Genomic DNA, 24329 nt, shown 5'->3' with positions numbered 1-24329 from the left:
TCTACGAAGGCCTGTACTTTCTACCCTTACAATTTTCTGGAAGATAAACTTTACGTGACACAGTAGATGCTAAATGTCTTGATTCTCTGCTGAGAATGGCTATGCATAACTCCATTCCATGTAGGGCCATTATTAGAGCTTATGACCCACCTTCCCACATGAAAAATGTTTATAAAATAAACTAAGGATGAAATGTTATTATTCTCACACTGTCTGTATGTATTATGTGATTCGTCGTACAGTAGAACTGTGGGTTTAGGATGTACTGTAATACTATTTATCAAATGCCAGTCCCATGAAGAATGTTATTGGGTTACCTTTATATACTTACATTTTTGGTCATTAAATAACCCTACATGAGTAAAGATGTAAAAACCTGTCCCTTTGAAAACATTTGAGCAGATGCAATTTATCTACAGTATTCAGAATGTCTGAAAAAAAGTGTTGTACTTGATTAATTTGTAATGTGCGTATGTGCCAAACTCGCCAATTTCTGCCATAAAATCACCACATTTTCATGAAACTTGGTGAAATGTAATTTGAGTAACTCAGAGACTTCCATAACATGGGGAAGCAATCCCACAGTACGTTTAATAGAGGCCTAAGCACTGGTAAGTAAAAAAACAAAACAATATTATCGCCAAGATAACTCCACATTATTTTTATGGTGCACCACTACAAATAATGTATTTTTTACCGCAACCTATAAAAATATTAGCAACATGACTAAATACCGGAGTTTTAGTCATGTTGATGCCATACATCAAGTTCCAGTTTTTATCAGAAAACACAATAATGCCAATAAATACCACCCTTTTTCTCACCGACTCTAGGCTGGCATTGGCCCTAATATTGGCAATCATATACACAGGCAAGATATAATAAGCTAACATGGAATAGGTGATAAAATATTAAGTACTCTTCTACACATTACAATAACCACTGAATAGCCCTTATTGGTCAAGGGTTTCAATGAATAAGCTGACCACTAAGGGCTGCAAATGGGTTAATATTAACATTAAACTAAACTATCTACCCCCCTTGTCTACCTCAATGGCTAGTAAAGTACTGCAGATTCTTTGATGTATCATGTGGTACTGTCTTTTTTTTAAGATGACATCGTGGATTTGGCCAACCAATCCGTGATGTCATCTTTAAATAGAGGGAATCACATGGTACATCCAGAAATCTGGTTGATGCACCATGTGTTCCAGTGATGTTTTCTGTGATGGCCTAGGCCCCTATAAAATGTTTGGGTCCTCGCAGAAGCCCGGAAGTCTCCAACGGGGCCACATTCGGAAGTGAAGAATACAGATGAAGGAAATAGACTACTTTTAAGAAGAAAATAAGAATTACTCACCAAGAGAAGATTCTTGAAGCAACAGGGAATCGATGGCATCCAGTCAAGTTAAGGATCCCATGTCGCAGGCTTCGGATGGCATTGGATTAAAAAAATAGGCCATTGGTGGGTTTTTGTTTTTGCTTATGCCATTAGTCTTGGGATTACTTTGTATGGTTTTGTTTTTTGTTTAGGCCATGGAGGATTTTTTTATGGCATTTTTTAATGGTTGTGCATTGTCCCTTTTATTGGATTGGTTCCAGTAACGCAACCAGGTGGGGTGCAAGGGTGTATTAACACACCCCAAGAATTTCATATATTTTACTATATTTACTTCCAGTTGCAGACGCCCCACACTCTTTCCCACAGCAATGAAATTGATTGTCATGGGAGAGAGCTGGGCTACTGTAAAAGAGGTTAATTATAGAGGTTTTTATGATATCATTGGACATTTTGTTGCTGCAGGTGTTTTACTCTACTGCTTCATTATATATCCACAAATCTGCATCGTTGCAGCATCAATGTTTTGGGTGCAAACCCTATTCTCCAATCTACTACATTAATCTTTGGTGGCTCACTTTGCAGAAGATTTAAGGAAATTCAGATTTAAAGACTTTGGATTTAAAGTTTTTTCTAAAGACTTACCTAGTATATGACTTTATCTATATGTTATATATTTTATTCTATGTGGATTAGTTTTTTACACAACCAGGCGCTTTTTAATAATATTTTAATTTTTCATTAAAGGATTTATATATATATATATATTTTTTCTTTTTTTGATATAATCAATACATAATACAAGTTATTGTACATATACGTGATGGAGGAAGCTGACACGGACACAATTCCTAGCGATGGAGACACATATGTTTATGCGTGTGGGGATGACACTAAACGCTCTAAAAAAGCGGCTCATCTGTTTGACGAAATTAAAGACATTATATGTGAAGAACCGTCAGACCTAACACACTACTTTGTAAAACTTGAGAGACTGTTGGTGCAGAATATCAGACTATGGTGGGATGTAACATCATTAGAAAACTATATAAGGAGTAACAGAATTCCCAGAAGTCTTCGGATCAAGAAAACCCCAACTTTTGGCTTTACTAATAAACAATTCGAGTTAGATTGGTTTAAAGTCTTAGACCATTGTTCTATACAATTAATGGAACTAATAATCCAGCACAAATTAACTGAGAAAGCGGTTATTATGTCAGAGATAAATATTCTAAGGGCTAAACTACAACCATTTGCTAAACAAGAGCAGTTTGTTAAAAATGATAAGACCCTGTTATCGAATATAGAATCTATAGAGGATGTTATCAGTGACAAAAAGCACAATAAATTTGAGAGAGATAAGACTGATTACATCAAAGGTCAAGTTTATTGTTGGCAAAGGCCACAGGTAATTAGGGAAGGCTTTGGTTCCAGTACGCCAAAGGGATCCTCTAAGAAACGCACCTATAAAACACCAGGGAAATAAATTTTAAAAACCAGGCATACAGAGACATCTAGCTTTGACTCAGATAATTCAGACTTTGAATCAAGGTCTCACTCCGTTTCCTTCGAGGGCCCGTCAGATCATATCACAGATAACCAGGGAAGAACTAGGCGTGACAGCAGATCCTCCATCTCACTGGTTTATTTATTTATAAAATATTTTACCAGGAAGTAATACATTGAGAGTAACCTCTCGTTTTCAAGTACTGTATGTCCTGGGCACAGAGTAAAACAAAATAATACATGGTTACAAATACAGTTACATAAATGAACAAGGTATACATTATATACAAGACATTGCGTGCACAGTTAAAGAAAATATATATTATGAGCGTATGAAACAGTTACAGACCAGATTAAAGTGTGAGACAGCCTTAGATTTGAAAGAACTTAAGCTGGTGGTGGATATGAGAGTCTCTGGTAGGTTGTTCCAGTTTTGGGGTGCACGGAAGGAGAAGGAGGAACATCCGGATACTTTGTTGAGTCTTGGGACCATGAATAGTCTTTTGGAGTCTGATCTCAGGTGATATGTGCTGCATGTGGTAGGGGTGAGGAGCTTGTTCAGGTAGCTGGGTAGCTTGCCCAGAAAGTATTTGAGGGTGAGACAGGAAAGGTGAACTTTGCGCCTAGACTCTAGTGATGACCAATCTAGTTCTTTGAGCATTTCGCAGTGATGTGTGTTGTAGTTGCATTGGAGAACAAAAACGACAAATTGAATTGTAGAGGGTGTCAAGTTTGCTAAGGTGGGTTTGAGGAGCCGAGCCATATACTAGTTAATATCAGACCTACAAATTCATCTAATCAAGCATCAGGTGCGTCTTTTCCATCTGGGTCAAAAAACTACGGAGGACAAGAAGATCCAAAAGGAAACGGGGGAGGCACAGGGAGACAAAAGAGGAAGAAATACACTTAAACACAACGGACAACAATGTGATTAATCTGTCAGGCATAGAACTTTCATATGATCAGCTTTTATTGCTTAATAAAGGCTTGGGTTTCGCCCCAGTCCAGGACTTCCATCTTTTCCAAACAGTGATTGATCTTCAAAAGTTCACTCGAAAATTATCATTGAAATTTTTTTTTTACCACAAGGGGTCATTTCGATCATTTGCGAAATAATATTTCTAGTGATGGAACTGATCTTACCAACCTGGGCTCGGGTGTGAATTTGGAGACTGATTGTGATGTTTCTTTGGTTAATAATTTTACCTTTAAAGAACAATGTACTGTATCTGATCTAAATATGTTATTGGAACAACAAGGTGAATCTACTTATACATTCTCTCAACAACTGTTTGGTAGTCAGACTACTGGGTTTAAGAGGAAATCGATATTCTGCCCAAATTATAATAGGGGCCCCTATATAACGACGTTCGAACGATTAGTAGAACGAGATTTAAAATTATTGGCTCAAGGATTTTCACATTCACATGTAAGTTCCAATAACCTTACTTATGTTGAGACTATGCAATTGGACTGTCTTAAGAAAAATCATGACATCGTGATACGCAAGGCTGATAAAGGGGTGCTCTAGTGGTACTTTCGAAAGATCAGTATAAACGTGAGGCACTGAGGCAACTGAGCAATGTAACTAACTATCAATTACTTAGGTATGATCCCACACTGAAGTTTCTTGGAGAATTGGCTGAGGTTATTGATCTGGGCAAAATGTTATGTGTAATTAACAACAAAGAAATTGATTATTTGAGCTGTCCACATCCCGTGATACCTGTATTCCAACATCTCCCGAAGATCCATAAATCGCTGGTTGATCCACCTGGACGCCCCATTGTTGTGAGCATTGGGTCTTTGGGAGATGGGTTATCGTGGTATGTGGACAGTTTTTTACAACCTTTGGTCTTCCGTCTGCCCTCATTCATCAAGGACACGACGGAACTTATTGTCGCCCTACAGGATGTGGTCTGGAAGAAGGAGTACAGGTGGGTCACACTAGATGTGGTTATACAACACGAGCATGGATTAAGAGCAATACGACACTTTTTGAATTTATCTGACATTTCTGTCACTCACGGGGCTTTTCTTTTGGAATCTATCACTTTTTTATTAACACACAATTATTTTATGTTTCATTCACAATTTTATTTACAGTTATTAGGCACTGCAATGGGCACCAGTTTTGCACCATCATATGCTAATTTATTTATGGGTTTTTGGGAAGCACATTATATATACACATTAACAATTTATTTCGCACTAATATAATTTTCTTCAAGAGATATATAGATGATCTCATATTAATCTGGGAGGGTGACGAAGTTTCACTACTTTCTTTTATAGATACACTTAGTCACAATAACTTAAATATTAATTTCACATTTGAACAAAATATACATCATATCAACTATCTGGACCTATTCCTTTACATAGATAACGACATGACCATACAAACCGATATTTTCAGGAAGGCAAATTCCAAAAACACGTTGCTCAGGGCCAATAGTAGCCATCCACATTCTCTAATAAAGAGTATACCACAGGCCCAATTTATCAGGCTAAAAAGGCTTTGCTCTAACAATGACACATTTCTTAAACAATCAAAAGATATGTCAGACAAATTCAGGGCTAGAGGCTATACAGAGGAAATCATTAATACTGCCTTTAAATATGCTGATTCATTAGACAGGGCCATGCTTCTGAAAAAGAATAAATCCAAGAGACAAACAATCAAATCCAATTCTTTTATTAATACCCAGGATACATGTCCCATTTTTGTAACAACATATAGTAAACAATCAAAGTCTATCTGGGATATAGTCAATAAACATTGGCCAACATTATCCTTGGATAAGGACATCACAGAAATCACAAAATGTACACCAAAATGTACTTACCGTAAAGCGAAGACGTTAGCATCATATTTATCTCCTAGCCTCTTTGACTCCCGTTCTAATTACCCACAAATTCAAGGTATACCCAAGGGGTTTTTCTCCTGTGGCCACTGCTCAATGTGTCGCTATGCTCATTCCTTGAAAGTCATTATGTATGATTCCAACAAAAAAAAGTATAATATCACTAGCTTCATCAATTGTAATAGTAGCTTTGTGATCTACAATATATGTTATCTTGCAGATGTGATAAAAAATACATTGGTCGTACAACGAGACCGCTAAAGACTAGGATAGCAGAGCATGTGAGACTCATTAAAAAAACAGGACAAAATACATCCAGTATCCAGGCACTTTAGTCTTTGCCCAAAAGGTGGTATAGCCCATTTCACATATTCAGCAATTGAACATGTTCTGTGTCACCCAAGAGGAGGAGATAGGGTTAATAAACTAAATAGACAGGAGATGTTTTGGATCCATACCCTGAACACACTTCAACCATCTGGCATAAATTTAGACTGCGAGCTAAAACACTTTTTGAACACTTAGCTTCTTCCTGTACATATTGTGTTCAGGATATGAATCCCTATACTATACTATATTATACTATGTATATTCCTTTCATACTGATAGGAGTTTGTTAATATCATTATTTTATAGGTTTAAAATGTTTAGGGTTTTCTATTAGATAGGATGTATTTCCATGATATCATTCTATAATGAATTATCTGTTAGACCTTGTCTTTAGCCAGCTTCTCCAATAGTATCCGTATACATTGAAACTTATATAGCAGGTACTAATGTATATATATAATGTTGCATCCTTAGCTTCTTTTGCTCTTTAATAATTATTTGGTTCTATTTATACTACTATAGTGATTATTATGTATTCATATATATGTGTACATTATCTATGATGAGCTAATCGAATTGTTGATGCAACATTTTTTCCACATGTTCTTTGTTTTTAAACTCCCCTTTCTTTCTGTATTGTTTGTCAAGTTGTAATATTGTAAGGTTGTTTTTTATGTGGATATCTCGTGACACACTGTGTTCATTTTTGAACACTCACGAGCACCTCCTACTCCCTCTTGATACTAGCCAATATTTCTCTATTCTGATTGGTTCACAGTCTATTGGCTGAGAAGGGTCACGTGATTGAGTTGAACCAATGGTTATGCAGCCGATTTTAATCTATTCTGATTGGTTCTCAGTCTATTGACTGAGACTGGTCATGTGGTGATTTTTGACCAATGATAGCACGGCTTAATGTATTTAGAGAGAAGAGGACGGAGAGGGTGTTACTCTTTCATAAAGTTCTACTATAGAACGAAACGCGTCAGAGGTATTCTACCATGTGGATGTTTTTTTTTGTTTTTGATCATTAAAGTAATTTAGTTTTTACGCGCCTGGTTGGAGTTCTTTTTGGAGTAGCAGTGACCTCCGTTTTTCTTCCCATACTGTAAAAGAGCATCCCCCCTTCATCAATGTTGTGGTGTCATTTGACGCTGTGTCGACATGGCGATGCAACGTAACAGCGCACTCTCACATGAAGCAGCAATGTCATGACGAGGGCTGGCAGGTACAAACTTTGTACCCCCCCAATATAGATGGTGTCAGGAACATCCCTGACATTTGTCTGCTTACTCCTATTTTCATCTTGCAGTTCCTCTTCTCCTCCATAAGGACTGCTGTTCCTTCTGTTCTATTAAGGAACATTCCAGACTGAATCAGGAAGCTAGCCTCTTCCTGGAACTAATAATTGGCTGCAACTGCTCCAGGGCTTTAAATAGCATTCAGCGTCTCCCATCCAGTACCAATTCAAAGTATGCCTATACTGGGTATGATTCCTTGCTTTTTCGATCCTGTCTGTGGTCCTGTTGTGTTTGTGGATCAGAAAATACAAATAAGACCACGCCCCTGTAAATCCAAGGTGGATCTGCTGCTCCCACTCTCTCCTGTGATCCAACTGGGCCAATTCAAACATATAAAAACACAAAAGAGAAGCACAAGAAAAAAATAATCAATGTTTGAAACTAACTTTATAGATAAAAATAGATACAGAAGAAATTCAACACTTACATCATGTAGTCCTGAATACAAGTTGGCACGGTCCCTCTCACCCCTCAAACCATCAGACGGTAAGTCGTTCTATATTAAGGATGATGACATCACCCATTAGGTAGGAGCCATTGGGGAGCTAATAGATGACACCACTATCTGGGACTACACCATGGCCCGCTGCACACTGCTCTGCATCCTACCTGATAAGGTGTTGTCATCATCCTTAAACAATTATTTAATTCTTGCAAGCTACTGGAACATATGACTGCCAAAAGAGAAGAGAGAGATGTTGTGTCCTTTGTTTGAGAAGTTCCTCGTGTTCACATCAGGGCCATAGCTAGGACTTACCAAGTGGATGGACAATTGTAACAGGTTTTTAGAATTTGGGTGATTTGTTATCTTATAGGTTGTTGGTAACAGGAGTGCCTTTCTAGCTTCCCCCTGGATGGACCGAGGGAGGTGAGAGACTCAAGCCCTTTGGCAGCGGAGAAACGGATACTTGTTGAGGTTTAGTGCCTTCAGGTGATTTATCCCCAATGTAGAATATTGATAAGTGTCCTGATCAATATAATTTATGGGGCCCGCTCTGTGACAGCAGGGTTGCTTACAGAATAGGGAAGATAAGGTTTTTTTTTGGACCTGTACAGCAAATGGTCAAAAAGTCCAGCACTGGTACCTCTGTGGAATATTTAAATTCGGGGATTTAAATCCTGCAGGGGGATATCGGCACCTCATAACGGGGCCTGTATCTCATGACGTAGGGGGTCCCTGAGGCTGAAACCAATGTGGTTCAGCTCAGGAGACACCCTGCTCATGTACACTAGTATCAAAACACACATATAAATAAAAAATAATTCATTATATTAGTGGCTATCCGCTATGGTAATGAAGCTGCTTTAATATAATTTTTATTAATATTGTGCGGGAGCAGGGGGTCTCCTGAGCTGAACTGCGTGGGGCCCCCTGCTTCCCGAGTTACAGGCCCAGATATGGGGTGCCAGAATCTCCATTATTTACATGTCGCACGTCACGTGACGTGGATGCTTTAAAGATGGCGACGACACTGGCATCCGATGCCCCATACCGGGGCCTGTAACTCGGGAAGTGGGGGGTCCCTGAGTCAGAAATCAAAGCAGTTCAGCTCAGGAGACCCCCTGCTCCCGCACACTATTAAAAAAAATACATTAAAGCAGCTTCATTACCTTAGCGGCTATCCGCTAAGGCAATGAAGGGGTTAAGGCACAATAGCAGCTTTATTGGTGGAAATTGCCCCACCCACCCCTATGCCCCTTAACATACATAATATATATATATATATATATATATATATATATATATATATATATATATATATATATATATATATATATATATATATATATATATATTTAATTCCTTCAACATTTCTTGCTATAGTGGTAAATCATGCCCATATTATATGAGCATGGTTTACTCACTGTACCAATGAATGTGTGAAGGGTGGGGATAGTTGCCTGGGGAGAGTGGTTAGGCCTCCTGGGTGGGTAGTGGGAGAGGGTGGGTTAACCCCTTAATTATATAGCGGTTATTAAACACTAAGGTGATTAAGGGGTTAGGGAAAATTAGATTGTCTTTTTTTATGTACTGTATTGTTTGTGGCAACGGAGGACATGGACGGTGATGAGGATGGCCTTCATCGTGGCAGCCTAGCAGGGGTGAGTGCAAGTTTTATTTATTTTATTTATGCTGCTTAATGTTGTATTTGAAATGGACAAATGCACTATTATCCATATCTGGATAATATAAATTTTGGCCATCATTGTACTTTTTGTGTTAGGGAGCGGGGGGGGGGGAGGGGGACACACGATTGGTACCACAGGCCAGCGGGACCTCAGGACTCCCGTGGGGATCACCCGAGGGCCTCGGACTCCCGCAGGGATCACCTGGGGACACCCGCCGGCCTGTTGTATTAATGGTGTGCTGAAAAAAAAGGTGAACAATGCTTTTCTGACTGCCTCCAGCTCTTTTGCGCCAGAAATCTGGCGTGCTTTTAATGTACGATTCACTTATTACTGCTTAGTGAAACATGTGGACTGGCAAAAAACGGCGCGTTTTTGTCTGGTTGGATGAATTTTTTTTCCATGGCTGAAAAAATGCCTTTTAAGGCCAATAAAGCACTGTTATCCCTGCTTATTGAATCGCGCAGCAGGCAGTATCGATCTTAAAGCCATTTATCGGTCTTAAAAGCAGTTATCACTGCTTAGTGCATAGCCCCCATACTTACATAGCCATCATGTGCCAACTTGCACTACGCTGTATTTTAAATGAGAACTTTGTTCCATATTAATGAAAAAGGTTCCTTGCCAGAAATTGGTTTCTCAGCCAGGAATCTGTTTTCACCCATTCAATTCAAATGAAATATGACAAAATTACTCCATAAAGAAATAAGCAAGGGATATACACTATAACTCCATGTAACAAATAATTATTTATTTAAATTCTTGGCTGAAGTGGGATTGTAACCCTTCAACTTTGGATAAACTCATGCTAGCTATTAAAGTTGCAGCACAGCAGCACTCTACTGAAGCAATGAGATAGTCACTGACAGCTGATGGAGGGAAGTTACAAACTCACCATATTCTAGCCCAGATCCACAAAAGGGTGCTAAGCTTTAGCCCGCCTTTGCTCTTATTAATATGAGTGGAAGTAAAGACGTGCTAAAGCTTAACACCCTTTTGTGGATCTCGCTTCTGAGTCTTCTGGGCAATACTATGGCCCAGATCCACAAAAGGTTGCTAAGCTTTAGCAAGCCTCTGGTTCTGTTCATATGAATGGTAGTAAAGGCAAACTGAAGCTTAGCACCCTTTTGTTGATCTGAGCCTTAGTCGTCTCCTATCCTTCTCTTTCTGCACTTTTCTTTGTATTTATTATACACCTGAGAGACAATATCTCACCTCTCTTCCATGACTCCATGGTAGATTATTGGATGTTACTCATTTAAGCAAATATTCTAACATATTCTGATCAGTTCTGTGAACTTCTGTCTTTTCCTATATTTAAAAAATGATGTCAAGTCATGTTGTAATGGGTAAAATGGTATGTTGAAAAATTTCAAAAATATTCTATGTAAAGAAGAACTAGAATAGTACAGAATATAGTGTAAGCTTCTCAATACATGGTTTAACAAGTAAACCACCACGGTTTGACATCTCACGAGAGGCACCTGGGAAACATGCTAATTTAAAGATCAAATATCTCATGCTTAGTATAGGGGAATCTATTTGGAGTTATTTTAATCATTGGCCCTTTCTCTCTGAAAATGTTTAGGAAACGCTTTTGATCAAGTATTGCTTGAAGCGAATAGAACTCTCAAAAGCTTGTCCTAAAATATCAATTATTAGTCCAGATAAAAAAAGTTTTCACCTACTGCTGAAGCAGAAAAAGAAAAATAGAGCACAGCAAAAATAGGCAAGGGCTGGAGGCAAAAAATGAATCGCTTATTTATTAGGCATAATGGCCACAAAAATCAGACACACGGGGTGAAGTCCTCTGACATATGCCCGCTGAGAGGTTCTCCATGTGCTGCGGAGCCCGTTCTAAGGGGATGAGTCAGCTGCTTTGCCCTTGATTTACATCTTCTGCTGGATCAGGTGAGGTGGATACCGCAATACTCCTCACAAACTGGGCGTAGTGGATGACTTTTATTTCCGATTTATGATTCTTGGTTTCGGTTTTAACCTTTATGCTACATATTGCTGTCATCATCAGCACTCATTCCCTAATTGGACTTTCGTATACATCTAGTGTTTGAAGCACTGAATCAGGGATTTCTCCCAATTCGTTCCTACTGCTGAAGTACTAAATAATTTTGTATTATCTCACCACATCCATCCCACTCAAAGAAAGAATGCAGAACACTACACACACCACAAGCAAACAGTCTGCCACGGTTCATAAAGTACAGGTACTTGTATAAATTCAGATGATTTCCTGGTTATGTACGTGAGATTAATATACTCTAGGGATAGTCCACTCCAATGAACTCACTGGTAGTGTTGGGGCACACAGTCGTATAAAGCATGTTGATTAGACAAAAGTTACAAACAATGCCTTGATAAATAAACTGTTTGCATGAAATGGCTGTCAGTGTGTAGGGCTAATAATCCTTGCTCCTTCACAGTACGAATATGTGCTGCTAAATGTGATGCCATTTGGATTTGCTACAGTATATGGTGAGGTAAAAATTAGGGAATAAAAATTCTTGGAGGGAGCCAACTATCTGTGCAGCTAACACAAAAATCTAGCAGCATATGATAAATGACAGTCATCCCTGGGAAAGTAGTAAACTACTTACAACATCGTAGTGAAAACATTTATTGCTGAGGGTAGCAGAAACAGACAACCTTTCAGGTCCTACACGGACCTTTCATCAGGTGCAAATAATATAGAAACGCACATTTAAATAGGCAAATTTTGGCACACAATCTAGTCAACCAGAAGTTCATTAGAATCCTCACAAACTCCATTAAGTACAGAAGACTACATCATGTAACAAAATCAACACATATCTAAATTACATGTAGCCCTTGTACCCCCACCCTAAGTGATATTGAGGGTCTGCTTCTCATACCGTCTAGGTGTTGGGCTGCATACCTGTAGGCAAACAGGAGGCCTGAGTACTCCGCGATGGTATGGGGAGAACCAGGACAGGGTTGCAAGTTACCTTTGTTCTTCAGGGGTGCAGTGCCTCCAGTCAGCATAGATTCTCTGCAGGGGCAGGGGATGGCCCATACTGACACCTTGTTCTTCTTTCACAGCAGCAGACAGTAATCACACTGGTTCTGATACAACTGGCTTTATTGCATACAGATGGTAGTAACACAGTAAGCATAGAGGTATCCTTTTTATATCTTGTCTCCCATGACTGTCAGAGCCCTGACTCAGGCATTTGGCCCATGTCAGGCCTCTTACACTCTCCTCCCATCTCCTGGTGGGATGGAGACAGTGGCTCCTCGCTCCACAGGTGGAGGAGAAAGACTGACTACCAGGAACAACCAAGAAGAACCACACAGAATTTAGGAGAGTGACATAATTTATAACCTGAGATTGGGGGTTGAAACCCTGCCCCATAACAGAACAAGTTGAATACTGATTGGTGATCACTCACTTTTAGATAACCAATCAGTATCCTTCTCTCAGGCCGACACTCTCTGGTAGTTGCTAGGCCTGTCCTTGGATACCTGAAATGTATCCAAGTCTGCAATACACACACAGAGCCTAAAGAAGGAATTAAGCCCTCCACTGCCTGCACCTAACAGGACTGATACTGGAAGGGCCCAGGAAAAAGTAGCGTCCGGGAGGCTATGCTATATACATAAATATCACTGTGTTAAAAACAATATTAATGATGTGTAAGGGGATATTACCAACCTGAAAATGTGTTTATTAACCCACTACCACTGCAGTAAAACCGGATATGTCATCAGCATTTCACTGATAACATATCCGGTCTTACTGCAGTAGTTGTGAGTTAATAAACACATTTACAGGTTGGTAATATCCCTTTGCACATTATTATTGTTTTTAACACAGTGATATTTATGCAATTGAGATATGTGTTTGATTTTGTTATATTATGTAGCCTTTTGTACTTAATGAAGTTTGTGATGGTTCTAGATTTTCGTGCCAATATTTGCTTATTTAAATGTGTGTTAGTATGTTATTTGCACCTGATGAAAGGTCCGTCAAGGTCAAGAATGTATTCACCAAGGTGTTGTAAGTACAGTAGTTTACTACTTTCTAGGGGGACAGTTATTTATCATGTTAATCTATTGTGAGGTGACATCATTATTGATTCAATACTGATGTATGAGTACTGATACTTGAATACTGATACTTGAATACTGATGTTTGAATACTGATTTAAAACCTGCTACGTTTCATACAGTACTTGTTTTTAACTTTTGTCTAATACGCATGCCTTTTATACGACTGTGAGTGCCCCAGCGCTTTTATCTACATGGATCAATCTCACTCAATTTGTCAAAGTAACTTATATTTATCTAGCTATGGAATACCAATTCATTCTGTTACATCAGCAGAATCCAGATAATTGCATCACATCGGAATGGAAATTGGCAAATCTTAAACAGAACTGCAAAAAAGTACAGTGTGTTCAAGCAGGATTGGAACACTATCCTAAGCAGATGTGTAAACTCTGGCAAGTATTATGTGCATCTGAAAATGGAACTAAAAAAGCCACGTCAAAACAGTACAGTATGTCCAAATAGACTGAAAACATAGTAAAATAAAATTAAAATAAACTATATTTAAAGTATGCAGGCAGATGCATAACAAATATACACATTTATTATCTCAACAATGCAATCGACTTCCTTAGACTGAAACACCCTTAACTTTTACCTATTAGTTTGCTGTGAAAAAGTTTTCAGATCAAAGCCTAATTTTTATCAGATACTTATTTTACATTTGACCAGTTTTACTAGTGATCACATCAGAATTAGTTAACACAAAACAAGAAAAAAATGCCAATGAACAATTTGCCTATAAACAGAAATATCACAAATGATAAAGGGAAAAAAGACAGTAAAAAGACATCCAAAGTGTTTGGTGTCCATGTAAACACTGAAATTGTAATAATGTATTTAAAAATACTTATAGTTGGTTAATGGGTGCTTAACTTCCTATTACCTATTTCAATACATTCAATATGTAACTGCTATTATTAGTTTACTGGTGTACAGCGCTGTGTACTTTGTCCGAGCTCTGAAAGTAAAAAAGTATTATTACTGTATTAACCAATACAAATTATGTATGGGACTTGAGCAGTACATATATTCAGATAATCTATGTATACATAGAGTTATGAAATAATTATCTTACCCTTACTTATAGACCCAATCTAAGATTTAATTTTTACTTGCATTTTAAGAGTACGTTTAAAAATGTGTATTCCAAAAACAAACAGGAGTGAGGCTTATTTCAGGGTATGTTAAGAAAGAAAAAAGGTATATAGTGCAATATGTATTAAATAAAATCATTATTTAAAAGTTGCCAATGCACTCACAATAGTAAAACGTGTCCAGGCTCTTCACAACAATGCTTATTGTGCCTCAGAATAAAAAGGACATACATACTGTAATGAAAAACAGTTTACTTTCAGCAGATTTAAAAATAAAAATTGCTCCCAAACAAATCAGAGTTTCAAGCATTTAGGAGCAGTTTTGGAGCAGTTTGTGTACTCAGCCAGTTCCCCACACAGAAGATTAGTCTTTCCGATTGTGTCTGGTCTCCTTCAGCATTCCTCCGTCCAGGTTGCACAATCCTCGATGGGATGAGTGACGTCACTTCCTGGGTTGGCTTGTACACCTCTTACTTCCCTCCTTTGCTTCTTCCTCTCTCACCAATGCCCTACATGTTCCGCTGTGATAACAGGTTCCTCAGGGGTTCATAGATACTGTTGCTACAGTCCATGGCTTTATATATTCAGGCACCTACTGTATGACATCCTCATATAAATATTCTAAGGTCTATATAAATCCTTATGTATTTACTTGTAGTTACTCTATTATTAAAAAGATCAGCATGCGTGCAAACTCACAGATACTGCAAAAGTATCAAAAATTAAACACATACAGTAGCTACATATATCTTTACACAAATAATAAACAAAAAGTACATATCGTCGTTGTAGAGGTAAAAGTAATTAACTACATTGTTTGAGTACTGAGGAAATGGTGATTAAATGTTTTTTTTGACAGGAAAATGTTTGTATTTAAAAAGGAAGGTATTTTGATATGACAAGTTCTGAAGATTAGATGTCTTTGTAAGTCCTTAGAATTTTTTTTGTTTACTAAGACTATTTTCATTAAAAAAGTAAAAAATGCGCTTAATGAGTTTTACCTTTACAACGACGATATAATCCAGTAATATAGAAACCCATACATATATCATCAACTGTGTCAATTAAAATAAATTGCCATATAAAATGTAGTATCCCTCCTAAACTACAAGGGGAAGGCTTCCATGGTCCATTACATGTTGAAAAAAAGAGAACACATGAATAACAGATTCTAACAGGGGCAAGCCTGTTTACAACAGCTAGAGCTGTTCAGTGTCAGCCAGGTAGTGGTTAATCCCTCCCTGGAGGAAGGAAGGGCTTCTATCAAGCCCAACTGAGTCTAGATCGGGGTTTAAAAAGGCAGGAAATTGAACTGTTTGGCTGTCTCCCTGGTCTGTGTATAGATCACACATACAGTATGTGTCCTTGATCCCTAGGAACACCAGGGGATGCAGGCCATATCCCTGTGTCCTTGATTCCAAGGGACACAAGATGTCTATATAGATGTCTATTTAGACATTTATATAGACATACTTTATATGGACTTGCATATGCTGTAGAAGCTGAACTTTGGCCTTGGATAGCCCTATACATTATTACTTTATATTGTCCTTTTTTTTTTTGCTGCACCTTGGCTGAGGAAAGCCCTATGTTTTTTTGTTGAAGATTTTTGCTAAATAAAAGCTTACATTTATTTTCCCAAAGCAAGTGTACTGTCTTCACCTCTGCACACATCGCCTACATTTGGTGTTATCGGTGGGATACCAGAGGTAGCCCTTGGATTTCAAAAGGGGAGCTGGAGACCATAAGGGGTAAAAAATTATTTGCAACAATTCCTGAAAAAAATCTGCACGACATGAGTAAAATGCTTCGAGGCTGACCTACAAAAGCATATACAGGAAAAATATTGATGCTATAAAGCCTCTGGAGGTCAGCGGTAGAAACACGTGTAGAGGACACCAGAATACAGAGCCATACATCAAGGAAGAAAACCAAGGTATACTACGCTGGATGAAGTGACAAATCCTATAATCTGTCTGGGAGACTCCTACAGATGGTGTCCCGCACAAGGTACAGAGTCTGGGAGTTAACTCTGCCCTAGCACGTGTGCAGAAAAAAGGAGTTTTCAAAATGGCTTTGCAGCAGGACTGAAAATTCACCAATATAGAAGAAATCAACTGGATAAGTCGTGTCTCTATGAGCATAAATTTGACTGGTGACAGCAAGTGTTGAATTACCCATATTATCGTCAGCTACTGAAACCGCAAATGAAGCATAGTGGGTGCAGAAGTTTCAAGCAATGAGGTGGAGCTCAGTACTACTGATGCATGAATGTCCGACAAGTAAATAAGAAAAAGGCTCATCGTATCAGCGTTTCAAGGGTTGATCTACAGCTGGAGTGGATCCCAGTGGCAGGAACAGCAGGCAGCGTGGTCGGGGTCACAAGCAGAGGTCGCCAACGAGGAGACAGGAACAGGACTGGGACTTGGGAACAGGACTGGGACTCGGGAACAGGGCAACAGCAATTAGCAAGAGCATAAAAGCAGCAGTGAATACAGGAACCTAGCAGGTGCTGGAGGAACCAGTATACACAGGCAAGGGAGGAACAGGAAATTGAGGGTTATATAGGTCTGGCTGGAGGCATGGGACAGGTGCAAAGAGTCAGGTTTCAGAGTCTGGAAGCAACAGCAGCAGCATTCCCAGTGGATGTTCATGGGCACTGCATGCTAGAACCTGACAGTGTAGAGCTGGGAGTCTCTCAGCAGGAGGTCTGCCATCTCAGAGCAAAGCTGCAAGTCTCTCAGAACAAGATTCACATTCTCAGCACAAAACTGGAAGTATCTCACCAGGAGGTCCTGGGTCTCAGCACAGAGGTGTCTAAATTGAGGGATACTGATAAAAATAGCCTGAATATTTCAAGACTGTAAAAAGAGAGAACAGAAATCTGAAAGAGGATATTTCAGATTTGAGAGACCAGGTCAGTGAAAGAAATGAGAAGCTTCAAGTAAAAAAATCTAAAGAAGCAAACGGAACATGAAATGTTACAGCTGTTGTTAGCACTGGAAAGGTCAGAGGCTGCAATAAGCATGAAGAGGGAAATCCCTATGTATTCAATTAGAACTTTCTCAAATCAGAGTGGACTCTGACAGAAGGAAAGCGTGTTGACATTTCAGAAATACTGCAGAGCTTGTGTACAAAGAAGAAAGGAGCGAGAAAGCTATGTGTGTAAATGCTCACAACGGTCATACAGGCTACTTATAGAGGGATGAAAGCTAGTCGGCTTTTTCACCAGAATAAAGAAGCCTTCAGTCAGTATGGTGAATGCAACAGCAAAGGAAGACATTTTAACATTTGAATTAATGTGTAATAATGGTCTGTGATGAGAGATGTGCCCTATATGCAAATGCCCGGCCCGTACTGGAAGGCACCAATGCAAGGGAACCAAAGCACAGATGTAGATTCTAGAGAGAGGTGTCCTCCACTAAATCCACCAAGTCCTTTTTTCCACATGCCTACATCCCTCAAAGAACCATCACACAAGGACTATGACCAGAGCCGTTCAGCAGTACAGGCTGCAGTACAGGCTGCGGAAAACGAGGACACCACCCTTCTAACTGCCATTGGATGCATTGCTCCTTTGCCGAGAAAGCCCACTTGAAAGAGGGACCTTGTCCTTTCCTACTCCAGGTTCTGATTGCTGAAGGGACCATGCGGGTCCTCTTTGAATCCGGCTCCGCCAGGACGCTAGTGCTCAAGGATCTGGTAAACTCAGAGGCAATATCCAACGAAAATGTCCACTACTGAGGACTTTGCCTGGGACCAGGAGAGTCTACATCCAGATACCTGATATTGCTATTAAAGAATTCATGTTTGTGAGTGTACATCTGTTCCTTATCAATATAAATATTTGTTATAGTATTACACCTTTGTGTTCTCTTTTCTTTTCCCTCCGTCCAAGGGAATACAATCCAATCTCAAGACCTCTACTATTCTGCCATAGTGTAAGCCATTCTTATTCACATTTTTTCACTATTGGTATGGTTGTTTTTGCGCCCATTTTTTTTTTTTTTCTGTTCGCTGTTTAGACATAGGGACTGTGTCTTATTGGGTGCTGTATCACTGCCAGACACATTTCAGCACATTGTTGTTGCAATTCATTAATTTGCGTTTATTATATCCTTCTATCTAAGAAATTAAAAACACCTGGAAAACATAGTTAGCCATGTTTACTAACAGTAAGTTGGAAGACTGCGAACAGCTCATTGCCTTATGGCAGAAGACTGCTTAGTAAGCCCAGCATATGTTTATATACTGTATGTATAAGTAGTTTATTTGTTTGTTTTCACTCTTTACTTTAGCATTAATAGTTTACTTTGAATTTGATAATTGTACTTATAGATCCTAAAAACATAATATGATCAAAATGTAACAATTAAAAATGTTATCAATACTTAACCACATGATTTTTTTTAAAATCATAGGATGCTAATAGACTCATGTTCTAGCATCAATATACCACCTCATTTCTTTAGCTGTGAAACACATAATAAAATATATTAAAACGTATTAATAAACAAAAGCACTGCTGTGTACTGAAAGAGGAATTGGGTTTTATGAAAGCTGAGGTAAAAGAAAGAGACTAATGTAATGTTGTACATTTATTTCTATTGCACATATGGAAACAGATAAGTGTTACTCTGCATTTGAAATGCACCCAAAAAAGACTGGATATACTGTAGAGAGAGCAACTGTGAATCACAAAGGTTGGCAGAAAAACAGTTTCATCATGATTATAAGTTATTCTAAGCTTAGCATGCAAAATAACAAACTGTGCAATGGGACGGTCATCCACTTTTGGGGGGGGGAATTCTGAAATAAAAAATAAATTACCACATAAAATGTGTGCATCAAATAAAATAATTCCATTTTTGCACAAAAGTTGTGCTCCATGAACCAAAATATACAACTGCATGACTCACGTATATGAAAACTACATGAACTGATGATTTATGGAAGTCTCCCGTCAACTAGAAAATCAACGTTCTTCTGAAACATTGTCAACTGCAGAAAACAACCTTACTACACTATGAATGGAATAAGAACAAAATAAAACAGACCATAAAGAAGCACCCAACTGTCAACCAAGCAAAAATGGTGTACATTTTTGATTGACAATAAAGTGGGTAAATTATGAGTGCATTGAGCAAGGTATGTTTGTGTTCTTAAATTTGTTTTGTCTGAAAGTTATAGAGAATTGCTCATTGAAAAAAAGGTCTGAGTTGAATTTTTGAAAAGGTGAAATATAGTTGTAGCCAGGTTCCCCCTGCCTGTCAACCCCCCTCACCTTGCTGGCGATCGCGGGGGCCGCCGAGCCCACTGGCGGTCGCGTCGGCCGATCGCAAGGTGGAGCGGTGAGGATCCTGCTTCAGGGGGGTTGCCGGGGACGTGCGCGGCCGGTTGCCAGGGCCGTGATCACGTTGCGAGGGCTCCCGGCACTCCTGAAGCAGGGCGGCAGGGCGCCGCCATTTCATATGAGTTCGCGCATGCGCTGTGAACATCTCCAGCAGGGAAGCTCGCTCATGCGCAAGAGAAGCGCGCGGTTGACAGCCAACCAGCAGAGGGCTCTAGATGGGACTACATATCCCATGAGCCTAAGGAGCGCCCCACATGACCCCAGGGAGCCAATAGGGCTACAGCATCTCCCTGCAGAGGAGATTAGATACATTTTGCGGGCTCTGAGCACGTTAGGCAGTCGGCGGCAGGAGCAGCTGGGGGAAGCAGGTAGGGTGCAGGAGCCCTGCACTAGGCCAGCAGCCCCCTAGGCCCCAGATAGCCCTGAGTCACCAGTAGCTTTGAGTGTTTCAGGGACAGGCCCCAAGTTAGAGACCCTGCCCCTTATTATTCAGAGTCAGTTAGGGACACAGCGGACGCTGCGCGTCCATCCAGAGGTCTGGGCTCAGACCTTTGCTGTCGCTGCAGCAGCCATCCGGGTGGGATTGCCCCGGATGGAAGTTCCTGTGGTCAGCGGTCATCGGATCCTTTGTGAAGCTCCTTGGCAGGCCCGGGCACTGGAGTGCTCGTCAGGTAACCATCACCAAGTACACCAACTATACTCTATTATATTTACACGGGACTAGTGGCTGCGCAGTCACACATATCTATCTCACGTGAAGGGACATATTGTGTGGGGGTTACTGGACACGGGGTGGGATCACCCGGTGAAAGGGGGTAGCGTCCTGTGAGACGCAGTAGTTAGTGTCTCCTCTAGAGAGGCACACTTGTTGATATATATATGAATAAGTACGGTTGCTACAGTAAAGTTATTGGTTGTTTTACATGCTGTGTGTGTGATATATATATATATTGTCCTGCGACGAACCACTCCCCCCTCCGGTGGGAGCCATCGCAGGTGGAGGCGCTGCACCGAGTACAAGGTTATTCCTATTATTTATAAGTGCCCCAAGCTCCCCGTGGCGGAGGTTTAGGCCTCCTGTGAGCCTATCAGTTAAAGCACCACACCTGTAACATTAAGTTCCCCGCACACATGCTATATGCTATTGGGTGGGGGAATACCCATTACATAGTGTATAATAGTTATACAGAATTTAGCGAGAAGAGTCCTGGGAGGAGACTTAATACATCAGGAACATACTGTACGGTACAGTAGAAATATCATAGTCTGTGAATGATTTTTTTTATAAACGAATTGAAAGAGTGCACTGTGTCCCAAAAAATCTATTCTTCAACTAAAATCATTGTATTCATGTTATTTTACAATGGTGCATGTTTTCTTAGTCTCTGCATGGTATGCATCATGTTCATACAAGAATGTATTAAGAATAGTTTGTGTTTACTTGAAGTTGTATTCTATGACATGATAATCTTGACAGACAATTTTGACACATTTATTGGGCGCATACTTGAACTCGTATTACATATGAGTTACATATGTGCACCATTCAAAGACAACATTCAAAGTCCACCTCAAACTGCAATCCTCAACATAACGTAATTTTTATTTGAGTGAAAATGAAGATGATGTTCACAATACAAAAAAATTGGTTCTACTGTATACATTGGTGCACGGAGATGCACTAAATTGCTATTTTTCTGTGCATCTGTCTTACTTCAAAATTACTGTCCTGGGGACAGTTTAGAATTGTGCTCTATTCTTTTATGCACTGTACATGTGAAAACTTCAAATGTTTAGTTCAAGTATTGGTCCCCAGCATTTTCAGAACACTGTAAATCCAGAATGACTTCAAATAGTTACTTTATATAAATTATAACATGCTGTCGAAAATGACAAGAGACAAATTTATCCATAGGGACAAACATGAATAACTAAATATTCACAGAGCAATTTACAGCCAGTATAACATGCAGATAGTCTTTATTGAGATGCTTGTATACAGATCATCCATAGGTCAAGTAATCTTCTTACGAAATGTCCTCAGCATTCTTAATAAGTAAACTGCTTCTTTACCCTTGCAATATGACACAGAATTTAGATGACAGCCACAACTAAAAACGTATAAGGGGAAGTGTGGTGCCCATCTATATGGGTGTATCTGTGAACAAAATATTAATCTATTTTTTAAACTGGGATGAATTAGTTTAATATTGCATTTTTTATGTTCTGTCTAAATTGTGATCTGTTATGTTTATGAGAATTTGAAATGTATTACATTTTAATTAACTAGTTTCATAATGACCTAAAATCTATGTATGGATAAATTGAAAACAGTAATCTTTGGGTTAAACCAGGGGTCTGAAACCAAGTCCTTAAGGGCCACCAACAAACCAGATTTGATCGATAGCCCTGCTTCATCACAGGTGGCTCAATCAGTGGCTCAGTTTTTGACTGAGCCACTGAATGAGTCACCTGTGCTTAAGCAGGGATATCCATAAAAGCTGGCCTATTTGTGGCCCTTTAGGACTGAGTTTGAGACCCCTGAGTTAAAACCTATGTATGACAGCAATCTAAGAAACTGACAAAGTAGCAGGCCTAACAATTCTGGATTGAGATTGGTTGAGAGAATGTGTTGCCAGACTTTGAGTCAGGGAAGCAATCTGGTTGTCTAAATATTGGAATGTTCAGAGAAAGAAGACAGGTCTTGGCCCACCTCAGGGGGGTCCATATTCGTTGGGCTGTGCATACTGAAACGCTTGCGCTGCCCACGAGCAAGACAGGACCCCGGTACTGAGGTGGTGAAGTATTGAACCACACACTCCCAGCAGCGGAAGCGTGGCTGGCAGGCGGATTGTCAACGTAGCTGGGTCTGGATTGGAGCGAGTAGGTTAGTCCAGATACTTGCCAAGGTCTTGGGATGGAGATATCAGAATGGTCAAAATCTGTATAACCGTGGTGTAGGGTTGGAGAAGTCAGAATTGTGATGGTCCGTATAGCCGTGGTTAGGGTTGGAGAGGTCAGCAGAGTTGAGGGTAAGCTGGGGTCAATATCCACAGGAGTTTCCAAGAACAAGCTCGGTTGGTACACGTAGGGTTAAGCTGCAGAGAGAAAGCACAAGACAGGGAGAAATGCACAACAGACGTGGAAGCACAAGGCTACAATTAGTTATGCTCAGCAATGACTCTGAGCATGAGCAGGGTATATGTGTGTAGCAGGAACCAATAGAACAGAAGGCGGAGCAGAGATGCGGCCCCAGCGGGAGCTGCGACAGGCTGCAGGAGACAAATGGCTTAATGGTAGCTTGCCACGCAGCTGGGAAGCGGTGCCCGACATCACATGTGCGTGCCGCGTGCACGAGAAGCGAGACACGTCCAAGGGGGCGGAGCTAAGCTCCGTGGCACATTAGAAGAGCTGCGCGTGCGCTCTGTAAGCATAGCCGGGGTGCGCGCACACGCTGGATACAGTGTGGAGGTCTGAGAGACAATAGGTAAGGAGGGAACACATTGCAGAGGACGTGTTCCCCGATTCCTTACAGTCTGACAGTGCATTTTGCTAAATATCTGACAGCTGACAGTGCTTTTTGCTAAATCAGGTTCGAATTCAGTATCCAGCATCTGATCTTTAAAAATTCCGTGTCCTTTCTTGTACATGTTCTGTATTCTTATTCTGAGATCCTTTGAAATAACTTTCTTCAGCATCGCTGCTATAGAAAATAAATCAAGCACAGAAGAATGTATATTCGATGTATATTCAATGTGCATTGAATACACAGAAGTGATGGTATATTTGTAATGTTATGGGCCTCACTCGACAGGTTAAGGTATATGCCCACTTTTAACACCTGCAGCTCTTGTGCATGCCCGCCAAAAAAATCAAAGGGACACAGTGCATAAAAGGTGACACAAATTGCATAGCCTCCCACACGCTGATCTCTATCTGAACAAGTTCTTGAACAGAAACTGTTTTGTGCATTCTTCCATCGGCTGCCTTGGATCAACCCCGATTCTACGGACGAAGGAACCTGCTTTCTTCTGCTGTGCCGACCACGAGAAAGCGACTGTTGGAAGCTGTTTTCAAGCCAAACCCAAAGGTGCCTGGAGAAAAGGTTCCAAAGGCTTCCAAGGCAACAAAGCCTGGCCCTTTTTATGTGAAGAAGAAAATGGCCAAAATCCAAAATGATCTATCTGTTGGGACTGGCAACAGAAGTGCCCCTGCACCTGCCAAAGCAGAATCGGATATCCCAGACTTTTCACTGCCATCGCCCACCATCACGGATTCCAAAACATCCGCCTGCTCTGTCCCTTTGTCCACCGATGCTCATCC

This window comes from Ascaphus truei, chromosome 5 (genome assembly GCF_040206685.1).
Source record: "Ascaphus truei isolate aAscTru1 chromosome 5, aAscTru1.hap1, whole genome shotgun sequence".
Lineage (NCBI taxonomy): Eukaryota > Metazoa > Chordata > Amphibia > Anura > Ascaphidae > Ascaphus > Ascaphus truei.
The sequence above is the reverse complement of the archived record's forward strand: the minus strand, read 5'-3'. Positions refer to the sequence as shown.